General features: G+C 43.8%; 1 protein-coding gene across 1 annotated transcript in view; it reads right to left on the bottom strand.

Annotated features, from left to right (window-relative positions):
• The window catches only part of LOC149436748 (uncharacterized), a 35,247-nt gene extending 18,518 nt beyond the window's left edge, over positions 1 to 16,729 (bottom strand). Inside the window, exon 1 of the mRNA XM_089661504.1 lies at positions 16,592 to 16,729. The gene's annotated coding sequence lies outside the window, so the exon portion shown is untranslated. The remainder of the gene's footprint in view (positions 1 to 16,591) is intronic.
• Between the last annotated feature and the right edge of the window lie 5,613 nt (positions 16,730 to 22,342).

Here is a 22,342-nt window from a genome sequence, read left to right on the forward strand (position 1 = left end):
CTGCACTACAGATTCATTCTCCTGTCTATGTCAATGGACGAGGCATCATAGAGGGAAACAGACACAGGTTTTTTAACACGAAGAAAAAAATAGAGGAGCCCCGGCACAGTGCGATATCTTCACCGAGGGTTCATTCATGCCATAAAGGTGCATGTTTTTTGCATGCTACTGTGCAATGCGTTTCTGACAGCCCATTCATTTCAATGGGCTTCCAAACGCATGGGAATGCGCAAAGAGTAGATCAGGCGTGATTTTTAGAATCATAATGCATCAAACTGCAGGGTACTGTGGTACCATGTGTTTTGGATGCCATGAATGCACCCACATTTGAAAGATGCATGGGGATGCCATGGCATGATGTAATGATGGGGACACGGAACTCCCGATTCCGGGTCACCCAATTGCAGTGATAGCCTCTGATTGGTTATGACAATGATCATTCACTGTGCAGCCCGCCCCCGTAGTTTCTCTCTGTGAATTGATGAAAGAAATACATTGTATACATACAGTAGAATACAGTATAAAATACATTGTATCTCTCTCCTTGGAGAAAGGAAAAAAAAAAAAGAGAAAAAAAACCGAGATCAAGGTTTGATCTAGGTCAGTGCCAGGGTTAGTGTTTGGGTCAGGGTCACTATTTTTCTTTTGGTCAGGATTTTTTTATTTATTACATTTTTAAAATAGTATCAGTGTCAGTGTATTTTAGGTAGGATAAGCAAAACAGAATACAGTATAAAATACATTGTATCTCTCTCCTTGGAGAAAGAAAAAAAAAATTGTGTGTAAAAAAAAAAAAACCAAGAAGAAAAAAAAAATATCTAGATCAAGGTTTGATCTATGTCAGTGCCAGAGTTAGTGTTTAGGTCAGGGTCAAAGGTAAAGGTCAGGGTCAGTATTTTTCTTTTGGTCAGGATTTTTTTTTTTAAATACTATCAGTATCAGTGTCAGTGTATTTTAGGTAGGATAAGCACAACAGAGTACAGTATAAAATACATTGTATCTCTCTCCTTGGAGAAAGAAAAAAAAAATTGTGTGTAAAGAAAAAAAAATATATATCTAGATCAAGGTTTTTATTACATTTTTAAAATAGTATCAGTGTCAGTGCATCTTAGGTAGGATTAGCAAAACGAAAGCAACATGCTATTGTTTCTGGGCCGTACCAGGGGTACAAACAACTAACATACACATATGTGGCAGCACTGTGATCATCAGGAGAAGGAGAATTTATTTTGGGGTCCTTTGGTGGTAGGATATGGTAGTAGCAAGAAATATACAGCTAACAACTTTTTTTTAATATTTTGGGCCAGTTTTCCTTTGATAATAAAAAAAACAAGAATAAAAAAAAAATATCTAGATCAAGGTTTGATCTAGGTCAGTGCCAGGGTTAGTGTTTAGGGTCAGGGTCAAAGGTGAATGTCAGGGTCAGTATTTTTCTTTTGGTCAGGATTTTTTTTTTTAATTACATTTTTAAAATAGTATCAGTGTCAATGTCAGTGTATTTTAGGTAGGATAAGCAAAACAGAATACAGTATAAAATAAATTGTATCTCTCTCCTTAGAGAAAGAAGGTCAGTATTTTTCTTTTGGTCAAGATTTATTTTTTTTATTACATTTTTAATATATGTCAGTGTATTTTAGGTAGGATAAGCAAAAAAAAAGCAAAACGCTATTGTTTCTGAGCCATACTACAGGTACAAACAACAACTAACATACTGTGATCATTAGGTGAAGGAGAATTTATTTTGGGTTGCTCTTTGGTGGAAGGATATGATAGTAGCAAGAAATATACAGCTAACAAAAAAAAACCTTTTTTTTTATATTTTGGGCCAGTTTTCCTTTGATAATAAAAAAAAACAAGAAGAAAAAAAAAATATCTAGATCAAGGTTTGATCTAGGTCAGTGCCAGGGTTAGTGTTTGAGTCAGGGCCAAAGGTGAAGGTCAGAATCAATATTTTTCTTTTGGTCAGGATTTTTTTTTTATTACATTTTTAAAATAGTATCAGTGTCAGTGTATTTTAGGTAGGATACGCAAAAAAAAAAAGCAAAATGCTGTTGTTTCTGGTCCGTACTACGGGTATAAACAGCAACTAACATACACATATGTGGCAGCGCTGTGATCGTCAGGAGAAGGAGAATTTATTTTGGGTTGTCCTTTGGTGGTAGGATAAGATAGTAGCAAAAAATATACAGCTAACAAAAAAACTACTTTTTTATATTTTGGGCCAGTTTTCCTTTGATAATAATAATGAAAAAAAGAAATCAGGAGATGTCCGTCACCATTCTCCACCAAATGAAAGCCCAATTTGTCCTGAAAAAAAAAACGCAGTGTAATCCACCTGGATGCACAAAGTAGCTGTGATGATATGTACCGTTTTACATGTCAATGTTGCAAAATTGTGCTTAAGCATTAACATTTGTTTCAACCTTTGGCGTGAAGGGGTTAAAGTATGATGGACGCTGTTTTTGGCCGGAACATAAATCGGATGATTATATTACCAGATAGAACTTGTGATATTTAAATAAAAAACATATTAACCACTTTCCTCCCTTCCGGCTCATCCCAACGTTTTCTATGGGACTTTTTAAAGGGTTATCTCAGGCAATCAATCCTTTTCCAGTGGATGCTCTTAGATAAATCCGGTCAGGGTCATCGGTAGAGTTTCAGCGAGTTGATGTTGGGGGGGAGGGGAGCACAGCAGCGCTAACCTAAACCGTATAGCTCCCAACTGTCCCTGATTTCAAGGGACTGTCCCTGATATTAAGGGACTGTCCCTGATTTCGAGGGACTGTCCCTGATATTAAGGGACTGTCCCTGATTTCGAAAGTCCCTCTGTCCCTCATTCCTCCTCATTTGTCCCTCATTTTGGTCTGATATATAGAGTTGTATATAAATTGCACTGTTTATCTGTACATAAACCTTCCACCCAGTTTCTAATTTGTTGCATTTGTAAATTTCAAAAGCCAATACAAAGAAATAGTAGTGGTAAAAAAAAAGCATTTCTGGGTTTTACAAACCGATTTTTGGTAGAATTCTCCTTTAAGGGGGCGTGGTGGGGGTGTGTCCTATGCCTACATACTTTTCCTAATAGGTGTCTCTCGTTCCCATCTCAAAAGCTTGGGAGTTATGTACATCGGGGTATCCAAACCACAGGCGGGGGGCCACATCTGGCAGTCTACGGGATTTTTGCCGGCAGCAATTTGCTTCATATTTACATCATACGGTTCAATAGTGGACAAGCTAACAGCAAAAGAAATGGGGGTTCTGATGTGAAAGGGGGAGGCAGATATGAAGGAGAGCTCTGATGTGAAAGGGGGGCTGATAAAAGGGGGAGGAAGCTCTAATAAGAAAGGGGGGGCTGATATGAAGGGGGGCTCTGATGTAAAGGGGGGTTGATATGAAGGGGGACTCTGATGTGATAGAGGGGGGTCTGATCTGAAGGGAAGCTCTAATATGAAAGGGGGAGCTGATGTGAAGGGAGGCTCTGATGTAAAGGGGGGCTGAAATGAAGGGGGACTCTGATGTGAAATGGGGGGGCTGATCTGAAGGGGAGCTCTGATGTGAAAGGGGGGCTGATATGAAGGGAAGCTCTAATATGAAAGGGGGGGGGCTGATGTGAAGGGGGGCTCTGATGTAAAGGGGGTGATATAAAGGGGGACTCTGATGTAAAAAGGGGGGTTCTGATGTGAAAGGGGGGACTTTAAGGTGAAAGTGGGGCCTGATATGAAGGGGGGCCTGATATGAAGGGAAGCTCTGATGTGAAAGGGGGGGGGGGTAATGTGAAGAGGTACTCTGATGTCAAGGGGGGTTTCTGATGTGAAAGCGGGGACTTTAAGGTGAAAGTGGGGCCTGATATGAAGGGGGGCTCTGATGTGAAAGGGGGGGGGGCTCTGATGTGAAATGGGGGGCTGATAGGAAGGAGGGCTCTGATGTTCAAGGGAGGATTCTGATATGAAGTGGGGACTCTGATGTGAGAGAGGGAGCTCTGATGTGATAGAGGGGTCTGATGTAAAGGTGGGGCTCTGATGTGCAAGGGGGGACCATGATGTAAAGGGAGAACTCTGATGTGAAGGCGGTGTTCTGATGTGAGGGGTTGCTGTGATGTGATGGGGATCTTTTGCTATGAAGGAGGGACTCTAATGGAAAGGGGAGGTCTGCGATGTGAAGAGGGGTCTCTGTTGTATAAGGGGGGCTTTGAAATGATTTCGGGGCTTCTGAAGTTATTTCTTAGAAGGTGTTTATTTATTCATTCAAATGCTATTTATTTATTTATTGTTTTCCATCCCATAATTATTTGTCAAACATGCAATGTGGCCTTCATGTTGAAAAGCTTGTAGAGCCAACGATCTAACCCAGAGAGGTCTCTCAGCCAATCATGGTCCTTTTGTGCAGTCAGTCTGACACTGTAAACATGCTGACAGGAGACAAGGAGGGCTGACAAAGCTGCAGAGATGTACTGAATTGGTTTGTTTTGTTTTTTTTAATTTTGCTCAGACTCATTTTTTTTCAGGCCAGTCTAGTTGGATTGCAATCATTTATCAGTATTTCTGGCTTGTGGATGGGTTGGTGCGCCAGGAAGAGACTCACACAAATGCTAACCAGATCCTGACCCTGGAAGAACCAAATCCTGAATCCAAGAGCGCAAACCATCTGAGCATTACCAAGCGACAGTGACCTTCTCCCCCGTTTGCTTACACTTTACCCGTTTTTTTTCCTGTGCCGTTGATAACAGGATATCAATAGATAATCATATTTCCTTGTATCATACAAGTGACATTATATTGCCTAACTGACAACAACAGCTGTTTATGAGGACAAAGTTTAGACCGATAAGCAGAAAAACAGAGATCAGCCGTTGAGAACGAAACTTTCCAAGGTCAAAGTTCTGCTTTCCATAGAGTGGATGATGGAGGCTTTTGCACCCTCAGATTGAGGTTCAGGTTCACTACCCACATGGGTTCAAGGTGCATCCTACACAAAGTTATGTGCCGATTAGCCCAGGATCGTTTTGGTATACCATAATATACTGCGTGGCCTTTGAACTATGGCAAGGAGGCTTAGAAGGACCAATTAGGGGGGCTGTTGGATGAGCCAACCCCCTAAGTAGAAATATGGGAGGAAGAGAGCAGACAAAAGGGGTTGGTTTACTAAAACTGAAAGTGCAACATTTGGTCAGTCAGCCTTCAAGTTTTTTCATCAAAGCTCAATTGAACAAGTTGAATTAGCTGAAGAAGCTGGTTGGCTACCATTGCACCAGATTTTGCACTCTTCAATTTTAGTCAATAAACTCCATAGTGTCATGGTATTGAAACAGCCATAAGAAAAGAATAGGGAAAGCTGGCAGACTGATAAAAAAACATGAGCAAATGGATGCTGAAACTCCTGCGCTGGACGATGAGCTCCACAATGTCAGTGGCCCCACATGGAGTACTTTTTGGGAATGCAAGCCTTGCTGTCCTCAACTGACCACGGAAATCCAAAGAAGCTGTGTGCAAAGAAACAAACAGAGGGCGCACGGGCCTAGTGCATTACCTTCTAAAAATGAGATTTATTAAATAAAAGTAGTATACTCACAAAAGAATAAAATCAAAGGCACATCACAAAAAAGACAGCATGGTCCAAACTCCCTAAATGGTGGCTGTCCAAATGGCTGATGTATTTTGAGGCAGAACCTCTTTCTCTTCCTCTAACCCTATTAACTCTAACCCTACCTCCTAACCCTACCCCTACTCCTAACCCTACCTCCTAACTCTAATCCTACTCCTAACCCTAACCCTACCTCCTAACTCTAATCCTACTCCTAACTCTAACCCTACTCCTAACCCTACCTCCTAACACTAACCCTACTCCTAACCCTACCTCCTAACTCTAGCCCTACCTCCTAACTCTAACCCTACCTCCTAACCCTACCTCCAAACTCTTGCCCTACCTCCTAACTCTAACCCAACCTCCTAACTCTAACCCTACCTCCTAACTCTAACCCTACTCCTAACCCTACCTCCTAACACTAACCCTACTCCTAACCCTACCTCCTAACTCTAACCCTACCTCCTAACTCTAACCCTACTCCTAACCCTACCTCCTAACTCTAACCCTACCTCCTAACTCTAACCCTACCTCCTAACTCTAACTCTACCTCCTAACTCTAACCCTACCTCTTAACTCTAACCCTACTCCTAACCCTACCTCCTAACACTAACCCTACTCCTAACCCTACCTCCTAACACTAACCCTACTCCTAACCCTACCTCCTAACACTAACCCTACTCCTAACCCTACCTCCTAATACTAACCCTACTCCTAACCCTACCTCCTAATACTAACCCTACTCCTAACCCTACCTCCTAACACTAACCCTACTCCTAACCCTACCTCCTAATACTAACCCTACTCCTAACCCTACCTCCTAATACTAACCCTACTCCTAACCCTACCTCCTAACTCTAGCCCTACCTCCTAACTCTAACCCTACCTCCTAACACTAACCCTACCTCCTAACTCTAGCCCTACCTCCTAACACTAACCCTACCTCCTAACACTATCCCTACTTCCTAACTCTAACCCTACCTCCTAACCTTACCTCCTAACACTAACCCTACTCCTAACTCTAACCCTACCTCCTAACACTATCCCTACTTCCTAACTCTAACCCTACCTCCTAACCTTACCTCCTAACACTAACCCTACTCCTAACTCTAACCCTACTTCCTAACACTAACCCTGCTTCCTAACTCTAACTCTATCATCTAACACTAACCCTACCTCCTAACACTAACCCTACCTCCTAACACTAACCCTACCTCCTAACTCTAACCCTACATCCTAACACTAACCCTACTCCTAACACTAACCCTACCTCCTAACTCTAACCCTACCTCCTAACTCTAACTCTATCATCTAACTCTAGCCCTACTCCTAACCCTAACCCTACCCCCTAACACTAACCCTACTCCTAACCCTAACCCTACCTCCTAACACTAACCCTACTCCTAACACTAACTCTACCTCCTAACTCTTACCCTAACCCTCCTAACTCTAACCCTACCTCCTAACACTAACCCTACCCCTAACATGAACCATACTTCCTAACTCCAACCTAACGCTACCTTTTGACCCAAGTGCATTCCAAATACCATTATGTAGAGTAGATGTTCCTGTTGAGCACCTCTCATTGTAAACAGGAGCAGAGATAATCAACAAAGAATTGTAGGAGGAGGCAGTTAAATCTGGAGTAAACACAACACATTCACTTTAGCAGTTTTTTTTTCGTTAGTAACCTTCCTGCTTAGACTGTCCTTACATTACCAAGACTTTTTTGTTATCTGGCATCTTCCTGTTATGTTTTGTTTTCTTAAAGTGGCTTGACAGCATTTTTTATTTTTCTTGTTGTACTTAATAGCAGAGCATGTCAAGTTTTCTCTTTCGCATCAAGAAAAAAAAAAGACAAATTATGTTTTTATAAAGCCCATTCATAATCATACAATACAGCTCATGATTGGCACAAATGGTTGAGCCAACAATAAGACTGGCTGTACTCACTTTGCCCATCCATTGCCTAAACAGTAATGGTTGTGAGGTCGGAGTATTTTCGTTTAGGGAAGAATCTGGGCCAGAAGATGTTCTAAGAATTTTGCAAGTCCAGAGGCTGTGTATTGTCATTATGCATGCAATGAAGAGCAGGCATTGTTACATTTTTCCTAGACTGCGGGATGTCAAACATGGGTGTAGTGGGTTCTTCTTAAAGTAGAAAAGAACTGAAGAACTGAAGGTTTACATTGTAACATCTAGGAACATCTAGTTTGCATGGCCATCGTGTCTCATCTCTTGCAGTCAAATTTTCAAATCAGCTGAACTGAGGCAGTAGGAGAGCAGAGTAGGACACCATAAATCACACATTTGCCTGCACAGGCTGGAATGGTGTAATAGTCTGCATGCTTCCCCTGGGCTGCAATTATTCACCATGTCTAACACACCAATGATGACACCATCTTTGCACATTTTCCACTCCTTTTTGTTTAATTATTTACAAGCACTAAGATCAATGATGTGCTACTGGAGGCCATCTACCAGTGGCTGCTTATAATGAGAGCAGAATGAGCCCGAGGCTTCAGAGGTAGGATTGTTGACAAAATGCAGCGTTTTAGTGTTCGTCATAGAAAGCCAGTTTAGGTATTTCCCTTTAGGCCAACCTTTCTCAAACGTATTTCTACAAAGGAACCCCTTAAATAATGTTGAGATTTTGGGGAACCCCTGCTAAAATTGTTTAATTGCGGTCAGTGGGAGGAATGTCCCTTACATTGGTGATCAGTGGGGAGAATGTCCCTTACATTGGGTGTCAGTGGGAAGAATGTCCCTTACATTGGGGGGTCAGTGAGAAGAATGCTCCTTACATTGGTGATCAGCGAGAAGAATGCTCCTTACATTGGGGGTCATTGGGAAGAATGTCCCTTACATTGGGGGTCAGTGGGAAGAATGTCCCTTACATTGGGGGTCAGTGGGGAGAATGTCCCTTACATTGGGGGTCAGTGGGAAGAATGTCCCTTACATTGGGGGGTCAGTGAGAAGAATGTCCCTTACATTGGTGATCAGTGGGAAGAATGTCCCTTACATTGGTGATCAGCGAGAAGAATGCTCCTTACATTGGGGGTCATTGGGAAGAATGTCCCTTACATTGGGGGTCAGTGAGAAGAATGTCCCTTACATTGGGGGTCAGTGAGAAGAATGTCCCTTACATTGGGGGTCAGTGGGAAGAATGTCCCTTACATTGGTGGTCAGTGAGAAGAATGTTCCTTACATTGGTGGTCAGTGGGAAGAATGTCCCTTACATTGGTGATCAGTGGGAAGAATGTCCCTTACATTGGTTGTCAGTGAGAAGAATGTCCCTTACATTGGTGATCAGTGGGAAGAATGTCCCTTACATTGGGGATCAGTGGGAAGAATGCTCCTTACATTGGGGGTCATTGGGAAGAATGTCCCTTACATTGGGGGTCAGTGAGAAGAATGTCCCTTACATTGGGGGTCAGTGAGAAGAATGTCCCTTACATTGGGGGTCAGTGGGAAGAATGTCCCTTACATTGGTGGTCAGTGGGAAGAATGTCCCTTACATTGGTGGTCAGTGAGAAGAATGTTCCTTACATTGGTGGTCAGTGGGAAGAATGTCCCTTACATTGGTGATCAGTGGGAAGAATGTCCCTTACATTGGTTGTCAGTGAGAAGAATGTCCCTTACATTGGTGATCAGTGGGAAGAATGCTCCTTACATTGGTGATCAGTGGGAAGAATGTCCCTTACATAGGTGATCAGTGGGAAGAGTGTCCCTTACATTGGTGATCAGTGAGAAGAATGCTCCTTACATTGGTGATCAGAGGGAAGAATGTCCCTTACATTGGTGGTCAGTGGGAAGAATGTTCCTTACATTGGTGATCAGTGGGAAGAATGTCCCTTACATTGGTGATCAGTGAGAAGAATGCTCCTTACATTGGTGATCAGAGGGAAGAATGTCCCTTACATTGGTGGTCAGTGGGAAGAATGTTCCTTACATTGGTGATCAGTGGGAAGAATGTTCCTTACATTGGTGATCAGTGGGAAGAATGTCCCTTACATTGGGTATCAGTGGGAAGAATGTCCCTTACATTGGGGATCAGTGGGAAGAATGCTCCTTACATTGGTGATCAGTGGGAAGAATGTCCCTTACATTGGTGATCAGTGGGAAGAATGTCCCTTACATTGGCGGTCAGTGGGAAGAATGTCCCTTACATTGGGGGTCAGTGGGAAGAATGCTCCTTACATTGGTGGTCAGTGGGAAGAATGTCCCTTACATTGGTAAGCAGTGGGAAGAATGTCCCTTACATTGGTGATCAGTGGGAAGAATGTCCCTTACATTGGTGGTCAGTGGGAAGAATGTCCCTTACATTGGTGGTCAGTGGGAAGAATGTCCCTTACATTGGAGGTCAGTGGGAAGAATGTCCCTTACATTGGAGGTCAGTGGGAAGAATGCTCCTTACATTGGTGGTCAGTGGGAAGAATGTCCCTTACATTGGTGATCAGTGGGAAGAATGCTCCTTACATTGGTGGTCAGTGGGAAGAATGCTCCTTACATTGGTGATCAGTGGGAAGAATGCTCCTTACATTGGTGATCAGTGGGAAGAATGTCCCTTACATTGGTGGTCAGTGGGAAGAATGCTCCTTACATTGGTGGTCAGTGGGAAGAATGCTCCTTACATTGGTGGTCAGTGGGAAGAATGTCCCTTACATTGGTGATCAGTGGAAAGAATGTCCCTTACATTGGTGATCAGTGGGAAGAATGTCCCTTACATTGATGATCAGTGGGAAGAATGCTCCTTACATTTATGGTCAGTGAGAAGAATCCCCATTGGAGCACTACTGCACCATTAAAAAAAAAACAAATTTCCAGTTGTGCTCAGTCCTGTGACATCACAGGGCCTCTTTCTCAGGTGGGCAGAACCTAAATGTCACAAAGAATGTGGCTCCATAATGACAGGGGTCATCTCTCTGCAGCATTCTTCTCTGAGCCCAGGGCGAGGAGATAGCAAAGGGGGGCCAAGTTTTAAAAAACAGTAACTGACAACTTTTAGAAGGCGTGTTAAATGCAAAAGTCAGTTGTAGCGTTTATTATTGTATTTTTTTTGTTTTTTTAATCTCAAATAGAAACATTTAAAAGAGAGGCAGAAAGAGATCCAGTGGTCCATAGAGTCTGCCTTTTTCTTTTTTTTGTGTATGTGTGTTTTTTTTGCTTCTTTTGATTTTTTTGTTTTAACTTGTTTTGTCTGAGTATAGGTCTATGCTTGTCCCAAGCATGTTTGAAGCTGTTTACTGTTGATCTTTAATGTGTATCGACTGGTGGGAGGGGGGGGGGGGGGCATCAACACGCAAAACTAGACTCAGCATTGAACACCCCCAGAAGTGTTTTGGATATTGAACATTCTTCAGCCGCCGTAGCTCTGCAATGGAGCCGATATAAAAGTCGTCTTCGTTGGAAGGGTTCTCTTCCTTTTTTTTCTATGGCTGGGACACTTTAAGTGTTACATTTATAAAAAAAAATATCAAAACAAAAACAATTTTTTTTACATTGCAGAGTTTTGCTGTAGAAATGATCAGATAACAGAACAAGCCTGAAATTCTCAATAACAAGACAGAACTTTGTAATTACTTCCCTCCTATAATACTTTGTTTCAACCCAAAACCAAAAACGTCCTACATTGCAGCTTACCAATCATTAGATGTGGCGGCTGCATTGGTTTTCTTTTTTTAGGCTTTTTTGTTCCCCTCTGTTTTCACCTGGTGGTAGGCTCCGTTCACACTAGTGCGTTTTTTAGTGCTTTTTGCAGAAACGCACTACAGTCCATGTAACATGGTTTCCTATGGGACACGTTCACATCGAGGTTTTTTTGAGCCGCTGAGTTTTTGGAAAGGGTCGGGGACTTATTTTTAAAAAGCAGCATTCTTGCTACAATAGAGTTAAATGATAATCTGCTGAAATGCATGGTAGTGCGTTTCTGCTGCGTTTTCGCAGCGTTTTGCGGCAAAAAAAAGAACGAAATGCGTCAAAAACGTGTAGAAAAATGCAAAACGAACTGCGAAAAGCACTGCAAAACCTACAAAAAGCAAACTGTATAGGTGTGAACTGAGCCTAACACACCTCCTGTATTAGAGCGCCCCCACTCTGGATGAAAGAGGACAGGGGGAACCTTTGGACAGGAGCATTGTCAGTCTGGGGAGGCGGGGAATATTTGGTGGACTAGCAGATTCAAACACACTAACAAATTGAAGCCAAACTCCAGCTCCCACTTTATAACCAGTGACAGCAACAGTTTTTTTCTTTTTCTTTTTTGTGATTAAAGGTGATCATTGTAAGCCCCCCAAATGGTTTGTCTATTTCCTGTAACTGCTACATCTGCAGGACAGCTTGTTATGTTCAAAAACAACAGGCTTACTGGCAGGATCACCAGGAGAAAATAAAGCAAAAAAGTATGAAAAAAGAACACTAATGCAGCAGTCACATCTTAGAATTGGTAAGCTGCAATATAACGAATGTTTTCTTTTGGGTTTAATACTGCTTTAAGTGAACTCCCAACGGGGACCGTCGATATTATAGCTGGTCCTTAAGTGGTTAAAGTATTTGTCAGCTGGCTGGTGTTCTATCTGATGATATCTAATCAAGAGAGTGCGGGGTCCGGGGAGAGCGGATATAGTGAATGCGGGGTCCGGGGAGAGCGGATATAGTGAATGCGGGGTCCGGGGAGACCGGATATAGTGAATGCGGGGTCCGGGGAGAGCGGATATAGTGAATGCGGGGTCCGGGGAGAGCGGATATAGTGAATGCGGGGTCCGGGGAGAGCGGATATAGGGAATGCGGGGTCCGGGGAGAGCGGATATAGCGAATGCGGGGTCCGGGGAGAGCGGATATAGCGAATGCGGGGTCCGGGGAGAGCGGATATAGGGAATGCGGGGTCCGGGGAGAGCGGATATAGCGAATGCGGGGTCCGGGGAGAGCGGATATAGCGAATGCGGGGTCCGGGGAGAGCGGATATAGCGAATGCGGGGTCCGGGGAGAGCGGATATAGCGAATGCGGGGTCCGGGGAGAGCGGATATAGCGAATGCGGGGTCCGGGGAGAGCGGATATAGCGAATGCGGGGTCCGGGGAGAGCGGATATAGCGAATGCGGGGTCCGGGGAGACAGGATATAGTGAATGCGGGGTCCGGGGAGAGCGGATATAGCGAATGCGGGGTCCAGGGTTTAGTAACACTTTAATATTTCCTGTACTATGGCCAATCACTTTTTTGAGTTCATGTCATATTGAAATACTTTGAACTAGGAACTCAAAGTAGTTCAAGTTGAACTACTAGGAAAAAAATACTTTACATTTAATATGATGAAATATCACGAGAAGCGCTTGACAGGGAAGTGGTGAACTTAAAAAACCTCTTAGTCAATTCACAGGGTAAACATACTGTAAAATCTTCGTTTGGCTGTGTATTCGTCTGTGTATGTCTGACTCACACAAAGTGGTATGGGAAATTAGGTCAGTACTGCTGAGTTCGCACATTTTCCTGCTGTCATGGTTCTCATCTATCAAAGTCATGGTGTAGCTAGTAGTAGTTAAAGTGGAGCTTCACTTCAGCCCGAGTTCACACTGATTTGGAGCAGACTTCTCAGCGTTTTCTGTGCAAATTCCGCACAGCATCAGAATCGCACCCCGTTCATGTGAACCGCTGCGGGTGTGTGAGAAACGCATCGCCGTATTGCAAGAAATGGACTGGTCAGGAAGGGGGGGGGGAGCGGTAAATCCTCTGGAGGGCAAGGGGTTAATCTTCAATCCAAACAAACAGAATGCAAACTTGTCTATGCCCCCCACAGCTAGAAGGTAGCAACCAAATCTAATAATAAACTATTATTGGACAATGACCTGATTCCATTTATCAGTCACCTATTCAGCACCGACACATGTACTATGCAATTCTTTCCTCGCTACAAAAGTACAAAGACAATTCAACATGTCTACCACATGCATGCCTATCCAACATGGCTACAATCCAACATGGCTACCATTCAACATGGCTACCACGTCCATGCCTATCCAACATGGCTACAATCCAACATGACAATCCAACATGGCTATCCAACATGCCTATCCAACATGGCTACAATCCAACATGGCTACCATGTCCATGCCTATCCAACATGGCTACAATCCAACATGACAATCCAACATGGCTACAATCCAACATGGCTATCCAACATGGCTACAATCCAACATGGCTATCCAACATGCCTATCCAACATGGCTACAATCCAACATGACAATCCAACATGGCTACAATCCAACATGAAAATCCAACATGGCTACAATTCAACATGGCTACCATGTCCATGCCTATCCAACATGGCTACAATCCAACATGACAATCCAACATGGCTACAATCCAACATGGCTATCCAACATGCCTATCCAACATGGCTACAATCCAACATGACAATCCAACATGGCTACAATCCAACATGGCTACTGCGTCCATGCCTATCCAACATGGCTACCACGTCCATGCCTATCCAACATGGCTACCGCGTCCATGCCTATCCAACATGGCTACCACGTCCATACCTATCCAAGCCTGTTTGGTCAAAACCTGAATATCCGGTATGATTTTCCATTGAGGAGGGAAATCCCTACAAAGAGTGAACAAACTCTGTACAAACAGTCTGGGTCCTTTCCCACGGAGCGGATCTGTTTAGCAGATCTGCTTGCTCAGCAGGGGGGGAATCTCTCTGCTGATCCCTGCTGAGCAAGGGGATGACGGTTCTGTGTCCCCTCCGCTGCTTGCAGAGCCGACACAGAGCTGCTCCTCAATGGGCGGTGGTATGAAAACGGCCCGCCTATCCGTTTTCGTCCGATCGGATGTCGACGGGTGTAAACGAACACTCCATAGAGGAGAATGGAGGTTCCGATCGGGTCCACCTGAAAAATGGACAAGCGGACCCGATCAGAACGTTGGCGTGAAAGAGCTCTGCTGGGCACCGGAGCTCAGCACTAGACGGCAAATATTTACATGGAATATGTTTGGCAATTTCCTTGTTCCATTAGATATGGTGTACATTCATTCGGTGCGGAATTTGCAGTGTTTTCTGTGCGAATTCCGCACCGCATCAGAATCGCTCCCCGTTCATGTGAACTACTGCGGGTGTGTATGTGACATTAACAGCACCCCAAAAGTGGTCCACAAAATGAGGTGCGATGTGCAGAATCGGATCACATAGGTGTGAATACCCATGTGATCCGATTCTAGTGCGGACCAAAAAAAGGATCCTGCATGTGTTTAGTGCGGGTGCGGTGCGATTACAGCCATGCAAAATGTATGACTCCGATCGCACCGCACACAAATTGCATGTGATTGGCACAGGAATGCGGTGCGGCTCCTATGCGAATCCCATGCGATATTCCGCACCGCATGCATGTGAACCCGGGCTTAGGCTGCTTTCACAATGAGGAGTTTTTGAAGCGTTTTTGCTTAAAAAAAAAAAGCGCCTGAAAAGCTCAAGAAATACACTTCTCTGCGTATCTGAATCTATGTATGTGTTCACACTGGGGTGTTGCGCTTGCAGTGCTGTGTAAAAACCGCTGCTTGCAGCATCTTTGGGGCATGTTTGGGGAGGTAAAAAAAAGCCTGGGTTTTTTTTTTCCCACCATAAAACGCTGATTACAGCCTGTGTGTACATGAACACATAGAATAACATGCTGGGGAGTTTACTGACTGTAGAAAAAAACGGCAAAAGTCAAAAACAGCCGCTGTAAAAATGCCCCGTGTGCATGAGGACTAGGGCTCCATGCACACGGGACGTTTTGATAACGCCGGTAACGTTAGCTGTGTAAAGTCATGTTGAAAACATGAGTTTTTCAGCTTTTTTAGCGTTTTTGCATTAGTGTTTAGCGGCGTTTGCGTTTTTTAACATTCTTTTGACCCCCCAAAAATTTTTTTGGGTCAAAAAAAGTCCAAAAACACTGCATTTTACCGTATTTTGTCACATTTTTCAGCATTAGAGTGTTTTTACAGCTAAAAAACTCCTCTAGAAACGCACTAGTTCTGCCGCGATTAGCGGCGTTAACGCCAGTAACGTTAGTTGTGTAAAGTCATGTTACAAACTGGAGTTTTTCAGCTTTTTTAGCAGTTTTGCATTAGCGTTTAGCAGCGTTTTGCCGCGATTAGCGGCGTTTGCATTTTTTAACATTTACCACATTTTGCCGCGTTTTTCAGCCTTAGACCATTTCCACAGCTAAAAGTTTTTTAGCGTTTTTGCATTAGCGTTTAGCTGCATTTTGCTGCGATTAGCAGTGTTTAACATTTTTAAAAAAAGACCAAAATCACTGTTTTACTGCATTTTGCCGCATTTTTCAGCATTAGAGCGTTTTTACAGCTAAAAAACTCCTCTAGAAACCCAGTAGTCCTCATTTTTTTTTCCAGCTAAAAAAAGCCCCCTGCCAAAAAACGCTGTTTATACCAGCCTTTGCATTAGCATTTAGCGGTGTTTTGCCGCGATTAGCTGCGTTTGCGTTTTTTACAATTTTTTTCCCCAAATTTTTTTTATTTTAAAAATCTGCGTTTTACTGCATTTTGCCACGATTTTCAGCCTTAGAGCGTTTCTACAGCTAAAAGTTTTTTAGCGTTTTTGCATCAGCGTTTAGCGGCATTTTGCTGCGATTAGCAGTGTTTTTTAACATTTTTACCCCCCATTTTTTTTTTTTGGTAAAAAAAACAACCAAAGACACTGCGTTTTACCGCATTTTGCTGCGTTTTTCAGTGTTAGAGCGTTTTTACAGCTAAAAAAACTCCTCTAGAAACACACTAGTCCTGGGTTTTTTCCAGCCAAAAAACTTGGACTTTCTCTGCTTTGCTGGCTGCGTTGCTGCATTAGCCTGCAGGTGACCCTGTTGGCGTTTTCTTCGGATTAGTAGAGCTTTGTTACTTTGGCTGAAAGTTACTCATTAAGTGTAAACTACAAAAAGACGAAAGCAGCTGGAAGAAGAATCTGCTACTATTTTGGGCATTCCTCCTGCACTTGATGTCGCATTCGCCTCACCTGCTTGCGATGTCCGGTGAGTCAGCTGCAGCCGAGAGCCCCAGCGAATGTTCTTCTCCAGCTCCAGGATTTTTCTGCTCCCTCCTGAACCTCTGAGAGTTGTGACAGCGACTCCCCGATCGTCTCAATAACAGCAAGTCTCTGCAAGCTGCTTTCACTTTCTCTTTAGGTGTGCTGCTTCTTGTCCAACCCTTGAGCTGTCCAGCTAAGGTGCAACGCCAACAACTCCGATCAATGAAGGAAAAGGAAAGATGAACATAGGAAGAGCAGTCCACAAAATGATCCAAAAGAAAAATTCCCCAGCGCAAATTCCAATTTAATTTTTTTTTTTTTTTAACAGACACTTAAGTACAAACAAATCATACAACAAATCAGCAGGAGGATGCCACAGAAGGGTAAGGGGAGACAAAGCGTAGGGTTAACACCCAAGGTTGAGAAGGTGCTGCATACAGACACAGAAATGACAATCGGAAAATCATATCACGCTGACATGGAAAAGGACGGATGTTCCCATATCAAATATACACATGAAACAGTATGGCTAGAGTTTGAACTATCAAGAGGTCATCTCCGAGACTGTAGAGCAGTGGTCTCCAAACTGTGGCTCGGGGGCCAGACTCGACCCTTTGCTTGCCTCTGTCCGGCACTTGGGACACTATTGTTCCAACTGATACCAATGCTGAGGCACCATTCCTCCCACTCTCACCATTAATGGGCCACTCTTCTTCCCACTGATACCATCGATGGGGCACTATTCCTCCCACTGATACCATCGATGGGGCACTTTTCTTCCTGCTAAGTCCAATGATGGGGCACTCTTCTTCCCACTGATACCATCGATGGGGCACCATTATTCCCACTGATACCATCGATGGGGCACTTTTCTTCCTGCTAAGTCCAATGATGGGGCACTCTTCTTCCCACTGATACCATCGATGGGGCACTATTATTCCCACTGATACCATCGATGGGGCACTTTTCTTCCTGCTAAGGCCAATGATGGGGCACTATTCTTCCCACTGATACCATCGGTGGGACACTCTTCTTACCACTGATACCATCGTTGGGGTATTATTTTTCCTGCTAAGACCAATGATGGAGCACTATTCTTCCCACTGATACCATCGTTGGGGTATTATTTTTCCTGCTAAGACCAATGATGGAGCACTATTCTTCCCACTGATACCATCGATGGGGCACTATTCTTCCCACTGATACCATCGATGGGGCACTCTTCTTCCCACTAATACCATTGATGGGGCACTCTTCTTCCCACTGATACCATCGTCGGGGCACTCTTCTTCCCACTGATACCATCGATGGGGCACTCTTCTTCCCACTGATACCATCGATGGGCCACTCTTCTTCCCACTGATACCATCGATGGGGCACTATTATTCCCACTGATACCATCGATGGGGCACTTTTCTTCCTGCTAAGGCTAATGATGGGGAACTCTTCTTCCCACTGATACCATCGATGGGGCACTATTATTCCCACTGATACCATCGATGGGGCACTCTTCTTACCACTGATACCATCGATGGGGTATTATTCTTCCTGCTAAGACCAATGATGGAGCACTATTCTTCCCACTGATACCATCGATGGGGCACTATTCTTCCCACTGATACCATTGATGGGGCACTCTTCTTCCCACTGATACCATCAATGGGGCACTATTATTCCCACTGATACCATCGATGGGGCACTTTTCTTCCTACTAAGGCTAATGATGGGGCACTCTTCTTCCCACTGATACCATCGATGGGGCACTATTATTCCCACTGATACCATCAATGGGGCACTATTCTTACCACTGATACCATCGATGGGGTATTATTCTTCCTGCTAAGGCCAATGATGGAGCACTATTCTTCCTACTGATACCATCGATGGGGCACTGTTCTTCCCACTGATACCATCGATGGGGTACTGTTCTTCCCACTGATACCATCGATGGGGCACTCTACTTCCCACTGATACCATCGATGGGGCACTATTCTTCCTGCTAAGATCAATGATGAGGCACTATTTCTCCCGAACTGGATATCGTATGTACTCTCCAGCGCCTCAGGATATGCACAGCCAAAAGGGAAGCCAAGGGTACCAGGACAGCGACAACCAAAGGAAATGCTTCAGGGGTGCAGCCCTCCTCAGACGGGGAAATCAGCCACTGGATAGAGAGAAAACAGGTGGCGCACACACCTAGTGCATTATCCAAGGTTTATTGTAGGAGTGAAAAAATAATAAAAACATACTCACAGACGAAGCATGTATCTAAAAAGCATAGAAAAATGACAATGGCCACAACGGCAGGCAAGGTGTTCTCACTGTCAGTGCGGTCAAATGGCTGACGCGTTTCGGGGACGAATCCCTTTCCTCAGAGCTGATGACCAACCTCTGATGCTGATGTATGATGAATGGAAAGTAAGAGCCTTGCTGTTGGTTCAATTTTAATGCTTTATTTGTGAGTATAATGTATGACCTTTTTTCCTAATGGTGCTGGTGCGCCTCCTTTTATTAATTTTTTTGTAGTGACTTTGGGACTTCCCCAGTCCAAGAGGGCAGCAGGGCTTTAGGCCACATCCTCTGGTTGTGGAGCTATTTTCAATACCTTTCACCAGGATATTACATTTTTATGTAGGAGATTTTTCCAGTTTACTGTCCTTCAGACCTTAAAAAAAGAAGGGAAAGGGGAGATACTTTGGAAAATCTTTAAATACAACAAGGGGGTGAAGAAGGTTTAGGAGGGTAGTATTTCCATTATGAAGCCAAGATCAAGAAAACGTGGACATCACTTCAAGATCAAACTATCAGGAGGAAAGTTAAAATCTTAGAAAGTATGATTGTACTTAAGTTGATTCTTGAAATGAACTTCCAGCAGAGGCAGGGAGTCAGTAAGCAGTTGGGGGAATTCATACAGTACATGCTTGGGCACGCATAGATCTATACTCAGACAAAATAGTTAACGAAAAAAATTGTATAAATTAAAAAAAAAAATGTGTCAGACTCAGTGGACTAGTTGGTCTTTTTTTCTGCTGTCACTTTTTTTTTGCTATTTTTCTATGTAAAAGAGCTGGGCTGTGGCAAGTTGGAGTAGAAATTGTCCTGGCATCAGTGGGAGTAAACATTGCTCCATCATTGGTATTAGTGGGAGGAATTGTGCCCCATTTTGTTGTCAGTAGGAGGAAATGTGCCCCATCGTTGGTGTCATTGGGAGGAATTGCACCCCAGTGTTGGTGTCAGTAGGAGAAATAGCGCCCCATCATTGGTGTTAGTGGGAGGAATTGTGCCCCATCATAGGTGTCAGTGGGATGAATTGTGCCCCATTTTGGAGTCAGTAGGAGGAATAGTGCTCCATCGTTGGTGTCATTGGGAGGAATAATGCCCCATTGCTGGTGTCAGTGGCAGGAATTGTGCTCCATCATTGGTATCATTGGGAGGAATTGCACCCCTTATTGGTGTCACTGGAAGGAATAGTGCCACATTGTTGTTGTTAGTAGGAGGAAATGTGCTCCATCATTGGTGTCAAATGAATGCATTTTGTCCCATTATTGGTGTGAGTGAAAGGAATAGTGCCCCATTGTTGGAGTCAGTGGGAGGAATTCTGCCCCATCATTGGTATCATTGGGAGGAATTGCACCCCCTTATTGGTGGAAGGAATAGTGCCACATTGTTGTTGTTAGTGGGAGAAAATGTGCTCCATCTTTGGTGTCAGATGAAGGAATTTTTCCCCATTATTGGTGTGAGTGAGAGGAATAGTGCCCCATTGTTGGTGTCAGTGAGAGGAATTCTGCCCTATTATTGGTGTCATTGGGAGGGATTACACCCTATCATTGGTGCAAGTGGGAGAAATCATGCCCCATCATTGGTGTCATTGGGAGAAATTGTGCCTCATCTTTGGTGTCAGTAGGAGGAATAGTGCTCCATCGCTGGTGTCATTGAAAGGAATTATGCCCCATTATTGATGTCATTGGGAGGAATAGTACCCCATTGTTGGTGTCAGTGGAAGGAATTGTGCCCAGTTGTTGGTCTCAGTTGGAGGAATAGTGCCTTATTGTTGCCCTTTTTATTGAGTCAGTGGATGGACTAGTGCCCCAAAGGCTGGATAAGGGTAAGCAACATCTGTCCCTTGGCTCACAGTTCATTGTTCTAATCTAGCCCATCATTTCATCAGCTATGAGTGGCCAGGAGCATTCCAAACAATTCTGCACAGCTTTGAAATATTTCCTGGTCTGTAATGCTGTAATGCTCATGTTTGTAGCTTTTCTTGGATCCCTTTGTCTTCAATGTTACTTTTGGGTCAGGTGTTCCAAATCGAGGTTTGCAATTTATTTTTTCAAGTTTGTCCCAAACCATGCCTGATTGGACTTTGGACTTGGATTCAGACTAGTACCAATTCACTCCAGACCCAAGCTAGTTTCAGTTATTTTAGGACGGCGGTCACAGTAGCTCTTCAAGATGACCAGGGAAATTGCTAAAAGACCTCAAACACCCCTGGCACCCAAAATGGTAAATTGCTTGTAGCTCGATCCCCAAGGTTTTCAGTTCAAGTCCCACTCACCAGTTTCGTGAGGTCATGCTTAAAAACAAGCGTATGCAGATATTGTGTTTTTACTTCTGACATCTGAAAACATTTATGAAGAATCTGGAGTATAGGTTCAAACGTTGGATCTTATGAAGGGTATATAATTGCATTTATGATCGCAGTTGCAATGCATTTGTTTTTCTTTCATACAAATCAATAAAAGTGCATTTGAAACCTGTTCCAGACTGATCTGACTTTGACCTCAAATGCACGTCAATTCATCCAGCGTACACCTGAAATTATTCCACATTCGTTCTCCACCTACACGGGCACACCAATTTTTTTGGAGAGCACCTGGAGGCATTCCATGTTTGTTATTTACCCACATCCTAGTAATTATGTAGTGCTACTATTTTGAGGGGTGCTGTGTTTCTAGGTCCCCCTAAACTCCGTACAGCCACGCTTTTTCCAGACTTGCATCCACAGTAAGCAAACAGTCCATGAGCTTGGTTTTGTTATTTTATTCGGGGAAATACCTTGGATGGGGTACTAGGGAATATGGGATGCCCAACTTGACTGAATCATTGCATGGAGACAAATTTCTTCCTATTTACAGAAACAGATCCTGGACCATTCTTCTCCTTGAATGCAGTCAGTCATTTCGGATCAGTAGCGATAATCCCTAACATGATAGGGACTCGCAGCCCCATCTGAAAGTTAACTTAGCTTGTTGAAAACTACATGCAGAAATGTCTCTTCTCCCCTATAGAACTTCTCCCAGCTTCACAGCCTGCGGACACTACCAGCTCATCTGGCTGCTTTGAAGATCTCCTAGGACAAGGATAAAGGGTTAAGCACAGCGCTTAATAGTTGGCGCTCACTTGTCTATTTAAAGTGGCTCCAGGGACCAGATGATTGCTGAGTGGTCTTCAGCTTCTACCGTCTCTGACCTGATCCGGTGCTAGCTTCTGTGTTTACCCGGCCAGTATTGACTCTCCTTGTTCCTGATACCCCATTGCTGACTTGAGCTAGTGACCTAATTCTGCCTTCCTCCTGCTGTTTTGGTACCTTCTCTGCTCATCCGATACCGACCCCGGCCTGACTCTGACTCTGCTTTGTTTCCTGATTCTGCATCTCTGCTGCTCGGCATTTACTTACTCTTGCCTGCCTGACCACCCGAGATCGTGCTTCCATCTGCTTGCCAGCTTGCTTGCCGCCTG

The sequence above is a fragment of the Staurois parvus genome, unplaced genomic scaffold, assembly GCF_062004578.1.
Source record: "Staurois parvus isolate SC_StPar_1 unplaced genomic scaffold, SC_StPar_1.0 ptg001348l, whole genome shotgun sequence".
Classification (NCBI taxonomy): Eukaryota; Metazoa; Chordata; class Amphibia; order Anura; family Ranidae; genus Staurois; species Staurois parvus.